The sequence below is a fragment of the Apus apus genome, chromosome 3, assembly GCF_020740795.1.
Source record: "Apus apus isolate bApuApu2 chromosome 3, bApuApu2.pri.cur, whole genome shotgun sequence".
In the NCBI taxonomy this organism is placed as follows: domain Eukaryota; kingdom Metazoa; phylum Chordata; class Aves; order Apodiformes; family Apodidae; genus Apus; species Apus apus.
This window is the reverse complement of record NC_067284.1, coordinates 44,574,811-44,594,423: the sequence shown is the minus strand read 5'-3', so window position 1 is coordinate 44,594,423 and position 19,613 is coordinate 44,574,811. Positions and strand designations below refer to the sequence as shown.

Genomic DNA, 19,613 nt, shown 5'->3' with positions numbered 1-19,613 from the left:
TACACACAGAAAAAGGTCACAGTGTTTTAAGGTACACAAATAAAGCAAACGTTAAACTAACTAGGCTCTCTTTACCATATGTGGACTCTACACAACAAGGAATACCTGTTATGCTACAGTGAACTGCAGCACAGTAGTTTAAAGCCCATTTTTTCCCCAACTAGTCATCTCTGAGTCAGGCTGACTACAGGACCGTTGAAACTTCAAGAGAGGGACATCCCATACTTTTTGAAAGTTGAAGCACCCAAAACCTACATAAGCTGCTCAACTCCCTTGCTTTTATATTTTGTATAGCAGAAGTGACAGAGCAGGAAACAAGATCACTAACTTGACTGACTTTCTCACTAGACCCCTGATGATACAGGGACTAATAAAGGGGCTCTACTGGCTGATCCTCCTCTTTCAAAAAGACCACCGACTTCTCCAAGGCAGACTTAGCCCCAAAGTACCCTTCCAAAAGCACAGAGGCCAGCAAGAAGCAAAAACTGCTTTCTCCAAGCACAGACTAGAATGATTAGCTTCATGATGCATTCCAGTGTTGCTATAAATGTATATGCCACTGGCATACTGGAGCCACAAGCTACCCACCAGTGCAAAGCTGTTCCTTTGCAGAGGCTGGCTATAGATGACTCTTTAAAGACTCTAATTAAATATTTGTTTACAAAGAGAAAAGTCAGTGAAAGCCCTTGGGAAGAAAATCTCATAATTAGTTTAGCTACAGACAAAAGCCAACACTTTCAAACTCAGACACCCAAACTAAAACCTGTGGGTGTTAAAATAAATCTAACTACATTAAGTTAATTTAGATACAGCAGGCAGCACCTTCTCCCTTCTAAGCCAAAAACAAAACAAAAAAAGAGGAGTTACTTGCTATAATTAGTCAGAGTATGTGTAGTGTCTAGACAATAAGCAAAATTTATTTCATGAGTGCAAAAAAGAAGTATTTGGTCATACTGCACAAAACTGTATTTTCTACTCCACATTACCCACTACAAGAACCACAAATCAACCCCACTGTAAACCAGGCTCTGGACCTGCCCAGTCAGCCAGCACTCACTGTGCCATAAGAAACAATATATATTGACAGCTTTCTTGCCCTTCTAAACACAGGGCTCCCTTTTATCATGTAAAAGAAAGAATTAAGATTAGATAATCCATGCCATTCTATAATAAATAAATCAAAAGAACAGTAGGTTTAATTCAGGAATAAATGGCAGTGAACTTACAACAACAAAAAACACAGATCCAGATTACTGCTTGCTGGTAAGAAGTCCTCACAATGACCTGTAGATCCTGACCATGTATGTGGGACTGTAACACTCCTGGGGGCTGAATCCCACAGTGAAGATGAAAGACCACCTAAAGATGTCTGTTGGTCTGGGTTGGGAGAAATATCTGCTAGGTATCAAATTCCACAGTCAGTATAACCTTAAAATGCCAGGGCCAGGCTTCCCAGAGGAGCCTCTGTGTCACTTCAGAGCACCTCCCACCCAGCTCACTGCCCCATCCCAGCCAGCCCCCAGCCACTAATGCCTCCAAGGAACTGGAAAAAACAGAAAATAAAACTCTGCAAAATTCAGGGGTAGAGAGTGATCCAGCCTGACCACTACAAGCATGCGTCTGAAGCCCTGAATCATGAGATTTTAGCACAGTCATTATCTTACTGTGATGCTGTATTTTAAGAAAGCTTAAGTAAAATTTTAAAGTAAAGAAAGAACTAAAGGTCTGTTGTCCCTATGGATTAAGGCCAGGAAGGATGACAACTGCCCAACCACTTGCTACAGAGGTGCTGAACACATAAAGCATAAACACTTTATTCACTAATCTGGTTACTTCAAATACATTAACCTATGTGCCATTTGATCACATGGACAACAAAGCAGTTGCTTTGTTTGCTTTAGGTCTGCATATCTTAGTCTCTGATTATATCTTCCACTAGCTAAACTAGACCTTTTTAACTATGCATATAAGTACAATCGATCTATGATATAACTGTGCATACAAAAACAACCAATCAAACACTGGAATAGTCTCACCGAGGAAGTGGTAGATTCCCCCACACTGGACAGTTTTAAGTCTCAGCTTGACAGGGTGCTGAGACATCTCATATAAACTATAGTATTACCTAAAAAGGTTGGACCAAGTGACCCTTGAGGTCCCTTCCAACCTGGCATTATATGGTTCTATTTGTACCTTCACAGATCAAATATATTGCTTACCCCCTCTTACAGACCCACCCATCTACACGAAAGACTAGCAACTGCCATCTCTGACTGAAGCCCATTTCAGAGATCATTCTCGACTACTACAACTGCATTGAGTCATGATTAACAAAACCAAACCCAGCAGTCACTCCAACAAAACTCAGCTGTCCACCATCCCCTATTATTTTCTTCAAAAACAAACAAAGAATAAAAAAAACACCCTTTGATACTTTTTTGCCAGTCTTTTACAATGGCAAGTCCACATTTCCCCAGTTTCTTGTAGAGGCATTCTTGTTTCATCTTCTTAGAACTCTACTAACTCCAAGCAGTATTAACAGAGAAGGAGAAATTGTTTCGTCTTGTGTACAGCTGCAGATGCATGAACAAAACCAGGAGACTACATCCAAGAACATAATTCCTGAATGCATTTCACAGATCAGAGGCCAATTGCTCAGCAGGTGTAACTTCAGGCTCTGGCCACGTCTTCCAAAAAGAGAACAGCATATGTCTGGAACCCCAGTAAACAGAAAAGCTACTTAATTTGGAACATTTACCTGTGAACAGTTTCATAGCAGTATATTTTTAGAGCTATGATCAGAGTATTAATGACACACCTCTCCTGTTCCAACAGCATGACCAGCTAGTCTATTCGTAGTATCTAACAGGTGTGTGTTAGCATCTGTTGGCATAAGATTTCCACGCTGAGTGGATCTTTTGTTCAGTTCTTGCTGCCCCTTCTGTGAGGGATTGCTGAATACACCACCATACCACTTCTGTTCAAAGTCTGGATGCTTACCACATTCAAAACATTGTGAAATAAAAATGACTACACAACAGCATAACATATTTCTCTGGTGGTAGTGGTGACATGCCAAAGAGATTCCTGATGTGCTAAAAAACATGCAGCTTGAAAAAAAAGTCTGTGCAATATATAAAGAAAATAGCAGGAGGGAAGTGAAAAGATGTGAAAAAGTAAAAACATTCTGACATTTTCACCATTCAAGAAAAAAAAACTTCACAGGGAGGAGGCTGAGAAAACTGTTAATGGTGCTGAAAAACAGTAGCTAAAGATACTCCGCAACCTTAATCTGTCCTTGGCCATAGGAAGATGTATACAATCCCTGAGCAAAAAAGTTAATAGACTGGTGTATGTATTTTCCTAACCACATATATTTTACTGCAAGTAGAAATAACACTTTCAGACAAAAACCCACTCTCCCTGGCCATCTTTCTCAAACAACTATAAAATCTGTTATGGACTCACCTATGAACTAAGACACATGAAAGTTTTTTTCCATGTGAAACTGGGCTTTTTTTATGAAGAAAGGACAGTGAAAAATGTGTCTGGGATTAATAATACATGAAAAAGAAATAAAGCTGGACAAAGCAGACGAAAAGCTGCCTGTTTAAATATACAGAATTGATCACTGTATTAAAGCTGTTAAATGAATTGAGATCCACTAGGCATAAGAAAAATTCCTTGCACATAATATCCCTGTAACCCTTTTTTCATTAAATGAAAGCAAAGCCTTGAAAGGTCCAGCTGTAACTGCTGTGACATTGTTTATTAAAAAAACAAATTCACAACAGATCATGTTAAGAGTAATAATAAAAATCTGACAAATGAAAACCATATGCGGAAAAAAATAACATTGGGGAAAGCTGTCTTCAATGCAGTCTCTCTGCAGCACACTGAGTATACCTTGGTGCCATTTGACAGTACACACATTTCAGCTCCAACACTTGCTTCACAAGGAGAGAGTTGCTTGGTGATAACCATCAAACACAAGATGATTTCTAAGGTGTAAATATGCTAGAAAGCAAGAGAAGGCAGCTAGATTTTCCCATTTAATATCTTTAGGCCAGATTCTTGCTGGCTTAGCTTGGGAAAGTTGCCATGAGCTCAGGCAGAGGTAAGGGTCCAACATATTGGCAAAGTCCCCAGATACATCAGCTGGGAACAGGAGCAAGCCCAGAACATGAGCTCCGGTGTCAGAAAAGCCCCTATATGGCTCTCCACAGCTTATACCATGGAGCACTGGCCTCACCTCATCAGAAGTTTCCACAGCATGGTGTGCATCACACACCATGGAAAATAACCTGCACTGCTCTACTTCACCACTCCCTTGTTCAACTGAGAGTCAAGAAGATGCAAGGGTTTGCTGGTGGCTCCTCACTCTGACTTGAGGCCCCGCAGTTCCCACAGCTCAGGCACTGCAGTTTGGAAAGGTTTTCCTAGAACACAAAATGGCGAGCAGGCCTGTGGTCGGAGGTGCCAGCCTGGACTGGATTTTAGGAGCTGACTCACGGGTAATGGGCAGTGATAAACTAATGTGCTGGTTTTTAGATCATGCCCAGATCAGATGACTAAGGAATTTAGGTGCCTACAGAGATTAACTGTCTAAATAACTTTTGCAGTCAGAGCCTGAAACATCTGCATAAATAGACCTTCTCATTTGTGTTTCATGAAGTATGTCCATGCACTTCTGGTGCTTATTTTACAAGTAATACAACTACAAATATTAAATCCTGTAAATGACCCACATTAAAAATAAATTCTTAGTCAGGTGACGTAACATAAATGAGCATTACAGGCCCACCCAACAAAGGGGTCTCAACAGATTAAATTTTCTGTATGTTGAAGGAAAAACAAAACATCTTTCATAAAATAGTTTGGTACGCCCACTTAAGAGGAACTGTCTGGGAGACATGTAGTAGTGCTTTGGTCTCCATACATGTAGCATGAACATTTTGCCCCCTCTCTGTTCCACTTCTGTGTACAGGCAGAGTTCAGGAAGGTGTCGTAATTCCAAAAGCTGCAGGATCCACACCACCATAGAGATGAAACAGCATCTGAAACGCTTTTTGCCACATAACTGCTGCAAGCTCCTATTTCATCCAAAAATGCTACATCCTGCTATAGTGAGTATAATTTACGGCGCTTTACCTGCATTACAGAAAAAAAAATGCAAAACGGAATACTGTTCCATAAGCTGACCTCTTCTTTAGTACCAAGTTTACACTGCTACATGAAGTAACAAAATATTCCCTACCTACTTTATTTATTGCCTACCTAGCACTGGTTGTCACACATCAGGGAGCCCGCTAATCCATCCCCATAGCCCTACACAACCATTGCTAAGTCATGAAGGCATCACAACAGCCATTGCTGTTTTACCAGGAAACAGTGAGGGGAAAAAAAAACAAAACAACAAGCCAACAGATAATAAAAATTCTTTAGAAATCACATCTAGCTGCCATCACCCACCCCTCCTGGCTCATTATCCCACACTGTTTTCATCTCCAATTTCTCTCTCCAGAGGCTTCTGAGTATATGCAGATCCTTCCTCCAGCAGAGATTTCCTGCAATGGCCTGAGGACTCAGTCTCCCTTGACATTTTCACATGGCTGGTATCTCTTTGAGTAACTTACTCTCCATGATCTGCCTCTATAAACCTTAGGCTGGGGAGCATTGTTCCCCAAGATGTCTTTCAGCACAATACATTCACGGGGCTGAGTGAGTAACAGTATTTTTTCTGAACAGGCAAGACAGTCAATAAGCAAGTTTCATAATATTTCTATCCTGTCAATAAAGGTCGAAGGCTGCACTGAATGCTCCAGATCTTGATAGCATACATTTATTCCCTTTTACAGTAATTCTGCTTCCAATTTGAACATTTAACATTTATTTCTGCAGACAACACTGAGTAAATACAGTGTAGAAATACACATCACCACTCACCTTCTTTAAACATGAATGCAGTTTTACTCACAGCTAAAGATATCAAAATTACAAATTCAATTGCTCGCTCTAGTTTTGCTTTATCACTCCAAGAGCAAAATAATCAGCATTAAAAGAGGGCTATCTAAATAAAACAGACCCCAGTGCTGTGAACAGGGATTTTCAAGAGCTGCTGCAGTCTCACCGTATCCAGCAGAAGCCTGCCATTTTTTTTTTGTTGTGGTTTTGATTTTTTTTTTTGTTAAATCAGGCCTATATCCATTTAGCTGCAAGAGCTATGCAGAAGGGATAACGAAATCACGTCCATGCATTACGCCTTTCAGCCGTGCATTCCCTTAAGGAACACAAGCATCTACAAAAGCAGCGGACGAAAGCAACCAAAGCAACGCATCTCATTACCGCGGAAGGCAAGGGCCGCTCCGCAGCGTTGTTGTTCCCCAGCCCGACACTCCCCGGGCACAAAGCACCGCAGCGGGTAGACCTGACAGCCGGCGGCGGAGACCCCCGGACCGCAGCGGCCGCCCCCCCCGCCCCCGCCCCGCGCCCGCCGCAGCCCCTCACCCCGCCCCACACACCGGCTCCTGCAGCGCCCGCCGCTCCGCCCTCGCGGCCACAGGACGAAAAAAATAAAATAAATTACATGTCTTTAAAAAAAAAAAACCAAAAAAACCCAACAAACCACAAAGAGGTGAGAGCAGTAGCGGTCCCCAGGCGCAGCGCGCACCCGCGGCTCTCCGCACCGCACCGCGGCGGGGCGTGCGGCTGCGCGGCAGAGGCGGCACCGGCGGGGAGGGCGGGCAGGGGCGGCGGCCGCGGCCCCCGGGGAGAGGCCGGGCCGGGCCGGGCCGGGCCGGGGCCGCCGCAGGGCGGGGCGAGGCGGCTCCGCGCCCTGACAGCCCGCGGGGGCCACGCCGGGGCGCCGCGCTGGGGGCTGAGAGGGACAGGCCGCGCCCGGGCCGCGCTGCCCCGGGGCCGCCGCTCGCCCGCCCCGGCGGGGCTGCAGGAGCCGCCCGGGGTCACCGACTCGGCGGGCCCGCCGTACACACACACACACACACACCCACCGCCCGGGAAGCGAGGGCCGCTCCCGGCCCGACCGCCCCTACCTCTCTGTTGCCCGGGCGGCGGCTTTCCCGGCTCCGCGGCTCTCCCGGCTCCGCGCTCTCCCTGCAGCGGCGGCGGCGGCGGGAGTGACCGGCGGCGCCCGCAGCCCCGCGCCGCTGCGCTGCGCTCCGCCCGCCCGGCCGCGGCGGCTGCGAGGGGCGAGGGGCGGGGACAGCGCGGCGGGGCGGGGGCCCAGCGCAGCCCCCGCGCCCCTTCCTCCCTGCCGCCTTCCCTCCCTGCTCTCCCTTCCCTGCGGAGCGGCCGCCCCGCGCTGGGGCGAGCGCGCCTCGGCGGCGGCAGGTGCCCCCGGTAAGGGCGGGCGGTGTCCCGGGGCACGGCGTGGGGGTTCCTCTGCCTCACCTGGTGCTGCTGGTGGGCCCTCGCCCTGCCGTCACCCCCAGATCTTCCCCCTCCGTGCAGCGGCCTCCCCTCAGGCCCTCGCCTACAGCCTCTCTGGAATGTTATCCACCCGCTGCCAGCTGCTCCCAGCTCTTCCTCCCTTTCCTTACATTTATTTGGTTATTGGGTCTCTCTAGACTTCATGCTCCTCCTCCTCCGACACCCTCTCCTATCGCGAAGACAATGTTGGCTCACCCCCAGCATCCATTTCCTCTAGCGCTGCTCTCCCGCTGCTCTGACATTCCTAGTGGAAATCCCATCCTGGGTTTGACTTCCTCCGCTGCAGTCATCCTCTCCCGCATCAATCCTGCCACTATCCTCCAAAAACATCCCCATTTTGCCAGTGTCACCCAGTCCGGTGAATTTCAACCCCAGCTGCCCTTCTGTCATACAACCCCCTTCTTTCCTGTGTACGATCTCTTCCTGGGGAAAATCACTAACCGTGCCTTTCTTCCTTCCTTCCCTCACAGCCCTCTTTGCCACCCAAAACCAGAGCGGACATTTCTGTTCCAGGTTTCCTTTGCTAACTCTGGCCCCTCTGCTTGCATCCGAGTTCCCATCCTCCTCAGGTCCAGTCTTGTTCCCTCCCATCCACTATCCCTAAGCTCTTGCTTGCAGTACAGCTATGGACCAGTGTTATCCACCATTTTTATTAAAGCAACAACAAACCACTGTTGCTTTAGCTTTGCTCAGTAGCTCTCATTCTCTCCTGCTTTTCCTCCCCACACTCACGCCTAACACACCATGGAATTGCTGTCTGGAGCTCCTCTCCTCTAGCCCTATCTTAAACTTCCTCTTACCTGGCTCCTGCCCCTTCACACTCAGCTGCTTTGCCAAAGTTTCCAATATCCACATCCTGGAGTAATCTGTGGAATATTGCTTCATTTCCAGCCTGTCAAAATTATCAGTCTGGCACTTTTTGAGATGTTGTGCTCCTTGGGTTTCAAAGAGTGCCACATCCAACCCCCCTTAAAGTCACTTCCTTACTACTTCTTCAGTGCATCCTCCTCATACTCCCAATTTCCAGTGGGAGTCCAAATAGGACACTTCATCATAAAATATTTTTTGTTGGAAAAGACCTTTAAGATCATTTAGCCCAACCGTAAATCTGTCATCCCCTCCCCACTTACTGTGAGGTGAACTCACCCCATAAAATACAAACACAAAACATATTTTATATACACATATATGTATATATATTTTACAAACATTCAGTAACAAACTCTCTGGGATCTACCTCTCTGTTGCCAGTCTTCTTACCTTACCCATATTAAAATCTCACCCTTCCCTTTTGGCACCTGCAGGAAGGCAAGCCACTGGTTCAATAGGGACAAAGAGCTCATATACTGCAACCAAACAAGCCAATCCCTTATCTGCTGCCTCCTGTCCTGACCACAGCAGCCAAAAACATCACCCTTCTCATCTGGGCCTCTGGTTCAGACACTGTCCTTTGCTCTGACTTGCCCAGGATACAAGACAAGTAACCTCATACTTTCATTTGTCACCTCAAAGCCTACAAGAATCTCATCAAGATTCAAGGTTGTACTTCCATGTTTGCCATTTGTGGTGGTTCATACCCAGTTCTTGGAATGCAGTAAAAAGAAATCCCTGCCCTCTCCCCCTTTTCTTGCTCCTCTCTTGCACTGGCTCTGGTGGTTCCTGGATTAATAAAACCAGCAGAAACAGGAGACTAGTTCTCTGCTGGCTCAGTGGGTTCAACTGGCTTTCAGCAGCAAACTGTTAGATCAGCTCACTCCTAAATGCTAAAATATCTAAAGCAGGCCACCTTTGTGTTCTGTATCTTGGACAGTAAAAGCCCAGCATTAAGGCTTCCAGAGAGACAGCAGAAAGTGTCTGCTTCTATGTAATGTAAATGGTTGTACTAAAGAGGTAAAAATGGGGGGGGGGGTTGTTTTGTTTTCTTAAATTTAACAACAATAATTCCAAGCAAAAGCCTTCTTGACCACTACTGTTACAAAGGGCAGGTCAATCGCTTCAATCACTTAAAAAATTATATACACAGAGAAAAGGAAAACAAAGTAAAGCAATTCTTCCAGCCTCCCTGAACTCCCCCAGACAGTGGTACTGAAATTAGCCAGAATAGCTGCAGGACTAAGAGACTGGTCCTGATCAACAGGTTCACTAAATATGGCCCAAAAAACATGAAGAGTTCTACGTGGTTTCTTTAATATGTGCACTATATGTTCAAATACTTTACAAAACAATTTCTGTTAGCACAACTAGGTATTGCTCTTTGAAAAAGCTGACTAATTTGGCTGTGAAAATTAGCAAGTACCTAAGTGCATGTATCCTCTCACATTTCAGGCTCTGAAGGATAAAACTTCTCAGATTTTTCATCCAGCATAAATGTTGCTTTTACTTTAGCCACCAATAAAAGGAACTCAGAGAACTTAGTGATACATGTGTGAGTATATATATATAAAAGTTAAAAAAAAAGTATTAAAATGCTAGGATACCAAGAAACATCAGGGAAAATCATCCTTCACTCAACTATTAATATCTCTCAAACAAGTAGTCAGGAAAAAGGATTGTAACATATGGAAGTGAGCAAAGCATCCAGCGTATTTTAAGATTCTGTCTGTCTTAACCCACAGAGCTCAAAGATGGGTGGGCCATTGATTATCATGGAAATAACTGGGTATGAATGAATGCCTGAAGAAGCAAGAACCAGAATAGCAGGGGCATTGTGGGCTCCAACCAGTTATCCCAGTTACTGACAGTCATTTTCTTCTTTTTAAAGAGCCCACATTTAGTATAGAATGTGGCAGGTACAATCGTTTTGCCATTTCTGGGTAAAAACAGCATCCCCAGGTTTGACAGAGAGGATGGCATTTTCATTTAAAAAAAAACTACTGCAAATATCGGAAGTATTTCCAGAGGGAAACTTCAGCTCACAGGGTTAGAAAGGCAAAACCATCAACTTTGTGACAATTAAAGTTGTAATAGTTACAAGCTAAAATACCAGCACTTTCTAATACCAGCAAGTAAACCCAGTTAGACAAACTGGTTTTTCACACTGCCACGTTCCCACTCCCTTAATCAAACCAGAAGGAGTCACATGAATGGCCATACTAGAAACTGTTGTTAAATGAAGTGGAAAGGGTCAGCAAAGCAATGTTGGGCGAAGTTACTCCCCTTCTGCCCGTTACTTTTTTTGTTAGATTTGGCTTGGAAGCCCGAGGTGCTGGTTTTTTTCTCTCATACATTTTGTCCATGCAGCCATGGATTTCTTACTATTCAATCTTTTTTTTTTCTTTCTCTTTTTTTCTTTTTTTTCTTTTTTTTTTTCTTTTGAAAATCTACAAAGCCACTGTGCTCAATAATATTGTCTGGTTGTTATAATGCAGAATTATACTCATGCATATACCTTCACCAAGAGAAAAAATGCTACATAGGTAAACAAAAGATAAAGGTAAAGGTAAACACATTCCAAAATCTCTTAAAGATCATTTAAAAATATATTATAGTTTTAATAACCTAATGCATTGTTCAAATCAAAATTAAGGAATTCAGTGTGGAGTTCTACCCTTTTCAGCATCTAGGGCATTTCAGTCATCTTTGTGTGAACTGAAATTGCAAGAGGGTATTTCCAAACAGAAGCAAAAGCAGCATATCTAGATTAGATATTAAGAATCACAACCATTAAGGCAACACCAAAACTAAAAAAAACCCCTATTTAAGGCTCATCACATTTTCCAAAAAGACAGAAGAAACGCACACAAAGAAATCCATACTGCAAGAAAAAACTTCCTAGCTATGCTATGAAACTGAAAAAGCATTATGTTATCAGAGAGTTCCAGTTACACAGGTTCACAGTATGACTGATAGGAGATTCGTTCCTCTCACCAGACACACCTTCCCTCCACCCCTACCACCTAGTTTTAAACCCAGTGAGGCTCCAAGGCACACATCTAGACTACTGCTTTGTCTCACAGCAGACTTAGCCAAGATCTTGAGAGGAAAAGCAAAGTTGGACAACAATCTGCCTAAAGGAAAAATTGTTAGCTTTCTCACCAGTGCATGGCTTGTCTGGAAGCGCAACGGCTTCTCTCTCACAAATATTTCCTCTTCTCATAACTATTTCTACTCATCATCTTAGGAACACCCATCTCGTGCTACACCCTTACCTTTGGCAACACCTTGTAGCAATGCATCCCCTGAGATCTATTTACAAGTGTATTTCTGTTTCCCAACAGTAGCTGCAAACAGAAACGCAGTAGGTCCTCACTCCTTGATTCCCCTGCTCTCCATGAACAGTCCATGAAGCTGACAAGCCCAGAATTCTGCATCAGGAAATAAATGTGCTTCCAAGGCATGACCATGCACAACAATTCACAATAAAGACACATAAACACCAGGAACATGGAGACCCCTAGCAGCTGTGCTCTCAGTTAGCAGCGTATCAGAGGCTTAGGAATACCCTCTTGCTGAGGAGGTCCTATTTCTCTCTGTTAACATAAATGCTCCCCAGACACACCTCTACTACTTTGTGCCTACTCCATCCCCACAGATTTTGTTCTTGGCCATTTTCTCAGCTCCCATGAGCTTAGGGCCTACCTCTCCATGTGCTCAACATGCCGAATCCTGGAAAATGACTAAAGCATAGGGTGCTTACAAAAGCCTTGGCCAGGTGCTGTCTCCTTCCCACGCCACCAGTCAGCAGTGGAAATGCTGACAGCGTGAAGAGAAGATGGCTTTCCCGCTCTCTGTGCCAACACCCCAGCAGTGCTCGGGCGTCCGGGCGGAGCCCTGGCAGGACTCCTGCTGCCGGGCCGGCCGCGCCGCGTGCGGAGGGGCGGGAAGCCTGAGCGAGGGCTGCTGGAGGCACCGGGCCAGCCTGCCCCAGCGCCCCTTCCAGACCTTCCCATCGTGTTCAAGGCAGTACACTAAATAAGTGTCTTGGGACCTTCCTGCGTGTCCTGAAGGCTCCAGAGGGAAGAAGCATGCCTGTCAAAGGCATGCCTGGAGCTGCGCAGACACACCAAGGAGGTTTACCCCAGTAACAGCTCCGCGGCAGCAGCAGAGGCCCAAGGGCAGCTGCACAAAACCTCCCTCCCTGGCAAGCAGGGGCCCACTCGTGTCACACGCTGAGCCCTGCACTCCCTGCTGCCCACACTCAGTGGGCAGACTTCTGCCTGCAGCAGGGTTGCACCTACACCTTAAAAGATGTGCATTTGTCTGCAGACTAAACATGCCCTGAAGAAGCCTGGCATTTAGGAAGGAACACCTAGTGGGCAGGTGGAAGGACCTTGTCCGTTCAAAACATCCTTTGCGGTGCAGCAGTTTGAGGATCAGTCCCATGCACTAAAGGTGTTCATGCAGCAAGGTTTTCTCCCATGTACCAAAGAGAAATGGGGAGGCAAGGAGAACAAAAGCCTCAGCATTTATCCATCCTAGGAAAATCTGCAAGATTCTCTTTTTTAAAAAAGCTTTCTCCCTTCTTGCCAAATGTTATTCTCTATTCTCTTTCCTGGCCTTTAATAGTAATTTCACTCCTCTGCTTCCTCTAGATGCATTAGACAAATACACATTAGCCAGTCTGTGTCATTAGATGAAATCAGAAGTTGTAATGTGCATTGGGATAGGTCACACTGGAACAGCCAGCCCATTAACTACTTAGTTGGATAACAATGCTCTATTTGTAACAACCAAATTTGGATGTTGTTATTTAAAAAAACCAACAAGTAACAAGAAGAAATACAGACATGGAAAGACAAAAATGGCTGAAGAAATAAAAAGCAAATAAGCCTCTTTTACTAACGTGGCAGAAAATACAGATCTCTAGGGCAGATACAGGAGAGAGAAGAAAAAGGTAACTTCAGTTAACCTAATTTAGACATCTTTGCCAAGTGAAATACAAAGCAAAGAAAATAAAAGTTAAATTCTTAGCTTCTCTCCCAGTTTTTATTCTCTTTTCTGACAATCTGCTTACTTTCCTTATAGAAACTGTAGCTGGGTAAAGGTCAGGTCCAAAAACCCATCAGTGTAAACAAGTTAGGCAAAGCATTTTAAAATGCTTTCAGTGGTCATCACCTTGCTCTGATCATGTTCAAGTTTAATTGTTCAGGCTGTGATTCCTTGTTCAGCTCCATGCAGGTGGAACAAGTTTGCCTGAACAGAGATGTGTCTGATGTCAATGGAACTTCATCCAGGTGCAGTCATCTGCTCTCATGGCCTTAATGCTAGTACCACATAGATAGCTTACATGATTCTGAGAGAGGCATGTTAACAAGATGTATTTACCAGAGGAAATATGCTGCTCCAACGTCCAAAGCTTCAGCCTGAAGTTGCTACCTCCTATGCACGTAAGTTCCGTGTCAGATTCTCCACACACACCACAGCAGAGCTGTTACTCAGGTGCAGGTTTGCAAGTGCAAGTTGTTAACTTTAAGCTTTAAGAAGATTCCCCTTTCCTCAGTTAGCAGGGATCTCTCGCCTGTTTCCATGACAGACTGCTTATTTGTAAATATGTCCTGCCCTATAACATTGCCTTATTAGTTACAAACTCCCAGCAATGAAGACCAAGAATGATGAGTATCGGCATAACTCTATCAGTTGCTGTCTGGTGGGTGTGGGGCTGCTCCAATGGCAAAGAATTTCTAGCAACATTATTCTGTCTTAGAACGGATCTGGAAAAAAAAAAAAAAAAAAAAAAAAAAAAAAAAAAAAAAAAAAAAAAAAAAAGTCAAAAGCAGCCATAAAATGTCAAAACCAGCATATTTTAAGGGCTTAAGGCATGGATATTGCAGATTTCTTCAAACTTCCAATACCTGAAAGGGGCCTATGCAAGGCTGGGGAAGAGCTGTATCCAGGGGCATGTAACAATAGGACAAGGGGTAACGGTTTTAAGCTAGAGAGGGTAGAGAAGGGTTGGACATTAGGAAAAAGTTCTTTAATATGTGGGTGGTGGATCACAGGAACAGGTTGCCTAGAAAGGTGGTGCGGGCCCCATCCCTGGAGACATTCAAGGTCAGGCTTGATGGGGGCCTGAGCAACCTGTTCTAGATTTCTAGAGATTTCCCTGTTTATTTTAAGGGATTTGGACTAGATGGCCTTTAGAGGTCCCTTCCAACCCAAGACATTCTATGATTCCACACAGTATGCCACCCTTCCATAAAATTTGACTTGCAAACTACAGTTAAAAGTTCCTGAGTGTCTTAGATGCCCCAAGTCTCATTTTCTGAAGTGCCGTCAGCACTAAGTCTGTGTGCAGGTGAACAGAATCCACATCCCCTCATCACTCTTACAATGGGACTGTCTATACTGTACACTCAGTGTTCACTAACTAAGAAGGTGAAACTATCCTTGAATACAATTTTATCGACCTCCTCCCAGTGCCCAGCCACGTGTCCACAAACCACCAGCAACATTCATCAGAACAACAGGGGAAGCACAAAACTGCAGTTTGGAAAATTGTGGCATAGAAAGGAAACGTATGCTCATCTATTTATAAATGAAGTCTGAAGCTAGCTTCACTGATCATCCTATAAATAGTGACTTGCATGAAATCCAAAGAAGCAGATCTGGTATTTCATACATTCTTGCTCCTTATGCTAGAGCAAAACCTCACTTACCCTCTCTTGCTGTGGGACTTTTTAAAAGCTTTTTAAAGCTTACTCCTACGTGCTTAAATTCAAGGTCAAAACATCTTTTTTACATGAGGAAAAGAAAGGCCAGAAGTAGAATTTAGTCCTTTATGGAAGGGATATGAAGGGAAGTATTCTTCCTCTAAGGCTGTACCTAGCAACATTTACTTAACCATTTTCACTACTACCTTGAACAGTCCCTTTTGCAGGAGAGTAAACATATCAAACTGTTGCAAACCCTGCCTGTAGTTTGAGAGAAGATTGCTGCCTCCTTAGCACACTAAATAAGTATTAAAAGTTTGCTAAATATTATGATATTAACAATTCATCCACACCTATAGAGTCCAAGCCATCTGTTAGAAACTTCACCACAAAGAATTAGTGGATGGCTGAGGAAGATGCTGAACTGCAGAATTACATCCTAACTGTGGGCTAGTTTCCATGGCTCTTACTCTCAGCTTTTATCCTTATTATAGTTACCCAGAGCTCACAATGCTTTATTCCTGTCTTTTGGGGTTTATGATATTACTAAAACTGCCAAAGCCTAGGACAAGTTAGAAGGCTATTTTTAAATACATTATCTTCTAAAACAAAAACAAAATCAGAAAAGAAAATTAAGCAAAACTTACACAGCAGGTGATGCTTCTTGTATACTTCTTCTCCAGGAATCCTGTCTCCTGGAAGGCAGCTTCATTTCCAGTTAACTGCATATTTACTTCATCTTCAAAGGTTGTGACTGTTTATCCAGGTTATTTTTATGAGCTATTGACATTAGTGGAAAAATGTTAAAGTAAATCTTACAGAGCTGAGCAAATTGTGACAAATTGTGTAGCACTGGCTGATGGAAAATCCCCCACTAAACTGTCAAGACAGATTGGATCATCTGCATGTCAAAAGTCACGCACCATTTTCTGTCCCTAAGAGCAGCAGCTCCACGAGGATGCACCCAGAACACCAGTTCTTGGTGAAAATACCATATTGTGCTCTAGTCCTGGCTAAGAAACCATTCCAAGCCTACAGGGGATCCTTTGCAGCCACACTGAGATTTGGATTGAATGAAAAACAAAACCAACCAAACAAACAAACAAAAACAACAAAAACAACAACCCAGAAGTTTCTGGTTTTGCAGGCAATCCAGTTTCCTATGAAGACTTTTATTTTGGGGAAATAAGTGAAATGGCTATTAGGAAAGTTGGAAAAGTGAGATAGCTGATTGGAAGAAGAAGCTTCATAAAATCAAACACTGTCTATGCTGTTTTTTCCCAATCCCCAAGAGCTTTTAGAGTCTTTGTGCTACCCACAGAAAATGTCAGCACAAAACCAGGTGGCAGGACCGTGATTTTCTAGCAAAGAGACAAATTTTTTTTTGAGTGCCTGACACACTGGAATTTGATTTTTCCTGCATTCACACTCAAGATATCACAAAGCATTTTACAAATCAATTCATTACAGTGGTTCGATCACCTCTAGCAAATGGAAGCCTAGAATAGAAAAATGGCCTTTAATATATGACAAAAGAGCCTACTGCCAGAATTTCAGGGTGAAATACATAGAATGGTAAAGATTTGTGATTGCACCTTTCCCCTCAAGTGCCTGGAACACACTGGAAAATGTATATGGTTATTAAAAATACATATTGCTCTGACAATGGCCTGAATTCACAATCTTTGGCTCTAACTCAGGAGATTCTGAGCATGCAAGAATAGTTAGATGCAGGGGTTAGGTACAATACTTAAAAAAACTAAAGCCATGGGTTACCTCAAATAAGTTTTGTGGTACAAATAACCATAACTTCTGCAATTCATGTAGAAAGAATGTGCAAAAATAGATGGAGCTAGATAGAAGTTTTTTTAAACACGTGCGTACACACATAGGGTACAGCCTTCTTAGCAGAGCCCTGTACAAGACCATGAACCCACCCAGCCTTGCTCCTAGCACAGAGCCTTTTGAGGAGTATTTTCAGCCCAGGCTCACTGGTGGATGTGAGGCAGTTCCACTGATTCACTGGTGTAACTGAGATCAGAATCTGACCAAAGTTTTCAGAGAAAATAAATGGGGGATTTTTTGAAGAGCACACACCACACTATCTGATGGTTCTTCCCCAACCTTATAAACACTGCTGAATGCTGTAGAAACAAACAGTAGCTATGTTTACACTGGAGGAAGTTGTAGCTTGTCAGGATACAGTTGTATAAATAATTAAAAAAATAACCCAGTACATACTGCATGTCCTTTTAAAAAGGAAAATAACAGAATGGAAAATTCTGTTTTCCCACCATGCACAGAAAGTCATTCGAGTGTCTATGACACACAGGCCCATGGTAACGCCTTTGAAAGTTTCCTTCCTTCAGCTTTGAGTCAGGCCCATGGTGAAAGCAGGGAAAGTGATCTACATCTTCCCAATTAAGGTGGAAAGAATTCCGTGTGCACTTTTCACATGGAATACTAATCTATATACGTAGTGGTTTTATAATGTACAACAGGAAAGGAAAACAAGGGTTACATGTAACAACAAAGGAATACAGCATGAAAATGCATTCTTTATTTTGGTGATCTGTAGCTGTGTTTGTTTCATTTTGGAATGAGAGATCAACAGGGACCTAAAAGAAAGAAAATAATTTAAAAACCCAATGGTAACAGTGGTAACTTTCAGCACACTTGTATATTCTGCTTCTGTTTGAGTAGAAGCCATGTATTTTTTTTACTCTCATAAATACAGTGCAAGTCAACAATAAAAATATATATCAAAGAATTATTTTATATCTCTGTTTTATTTCTAAAGAATCATAGAATCATAGAATCATAGAATCTTAGGGGTTGGAAGGGACCTCGAAAGATCATCTAGTCTAGCAAACAGCTCTTTCACCAAAAAAAAAAAACAAAAACAAAACAACAACCCAGTTAGGTCTAAGCAACTAATGGGTTTGGGGACGGTAGATATATTTTACAGCTTTTCACCCTTGGTATTCTAATCTAGCAGAGTCAGAAGGAGAGAGGTATTGCTTCTAGGCAGCACTTTTTATGACCAGAGAACACTTCCCACCAGCCAGATGCTCTTAATGCACTATGCTCACTGACAGTAACTAATACACATGTAAGTGGTCCCAGCAGGGAGGCCAGGGAATGAACAAGTTTCTTGTTTCAGCAGAGATATCCTGACAGCCAGGCTAAGGCATATTAATAAAAGCATAGACGGGAAAAAAAAAAAAATCTTTTATTCCCTGATGCCTCACAAGCCCAGACATGCTCTGTTGTTCTGATCCTTCAGCAAGTGACACAATCCAACCCACAGCACCAGATGTTTGTCCTGTAGGAGCAGGGTGTGTTTTCAGTAAAGCTGAAACAGAATCTGTGGTACCTCACTTAATTCTGGTTGTTAGTCCTTCTAGGATGCACTTCTTCCTGGACCTCTGGGGAAAATTAAATAAATAAATAAAACAACTCAATCAAAGGACTGGTTTTGCCCTGAGACATAAACCAGTGATAATGCTCTGCTGCCTCCCAGGTTCGCTTGTTGAGTCAGGAGGAGACATAATCCTTGGAAGACTTGTGTAAGAGGTGGTTTGCACCCATCCAGGGCAAAACATTGCCACTTTAGGGAGCACCCTGGGATAGGCAGCTCCCTCCCAGACCCACCTTGCCTTGTTTGTTCTCTACCTTGCCCTAGAGCAGCCTCACAAATCTTCTTTATCTTCAGACAAACACTGTGGAATCCAGAAATGTAATGCAAATTACTAACAGTTTGCTTTACAACCTGGGCCTTAGCTTTCCAACAAAAATCAGTCCCACAGGAAGGGATAGTTCAAGCTGAGATAATACAGATTTATTATTTAACTAACGGGGACCCTCTTTTGTCATCTTCTATGGGCTGCTGTTCTCACCATTGCTAGGCCAAACTTTCAGCAGGGTCTGACAACGGTAGTGATGGCAATAATTAATTTATTCCTCTTTCAGTACTTGAGACTAGTCTAATCTGTTTACCCTTAGGGTTCTGGTCTCATTTCACCCATTTTTTTTACATGTTTTGCCATTTCTACAGAAGCTGAGATTTACTGACTTATAAACTTGAACTACTTGACACAGAAAAGCAGCCTGAAGAGTTTGCTACTTCGAACCATAAGAGGCTATGACTGAGACAAGTTCCAGATTCAATTACATTCTTAAAAAAATGACATTTTTTTCTAAATTTCATTGTCCAGATGAATCCATACGGGTAAATTGCACTGTGCAGAGCATTACCACGTAGCAAGGAGCACCCAGGGCTGCTTAGAGGGTGCCAAGGACAGTGCTGCAGCTGTGCAAGGGAAGGGTCATTTCACAAGCCAACAGCAAGAGCCAGAGGCTTACAGAGCTGCAGACTCCATGATTGCTCCACAGGTCACTGCTGGCCCCCTCCATCAGAACCAGGATTGCAAGTGTTGCAAGGGCCTTGAGAGAAAGGGTTCAGCATGTTTTCCAGAGCCTCACTTAAAAATGGGATGTTGCTTTCTGTGCTGGCTAATGAGAAAGCTGCACACAGCAGGAACAAGCTGAGGACATTACATATTGCTGGGAACA

At 43.6% G+C, this 19,613-nt stretch overlaps 1 protein-coding gene across 3 annotated transcripts in view; it reads right to left on the bottom strand.

Annotated features, from left to right (window-relative positions):
- SPTBN1 (spectrin beta, non-erythrocytic 1) overlaps nucleotides 1-7,513 on the bottom strand; it is a 130,840-nt gene extending 123,327 nt beyond the window's left edge. The window contains exon 1 of one of the 3 annotated variants that reach the window (XM_051615810.1): nucleotides 7,411-7,513. The gene's annotated coding sequence lies outside the window, so the exon portion shown is untranslated. The other 2 variants (XM_051615812.1, XM_051615809.1) reach the window with 2 other exon arrangements.
- Nucleotides 7,514-19,613: the final 12,100 nt, after the last annotated feature.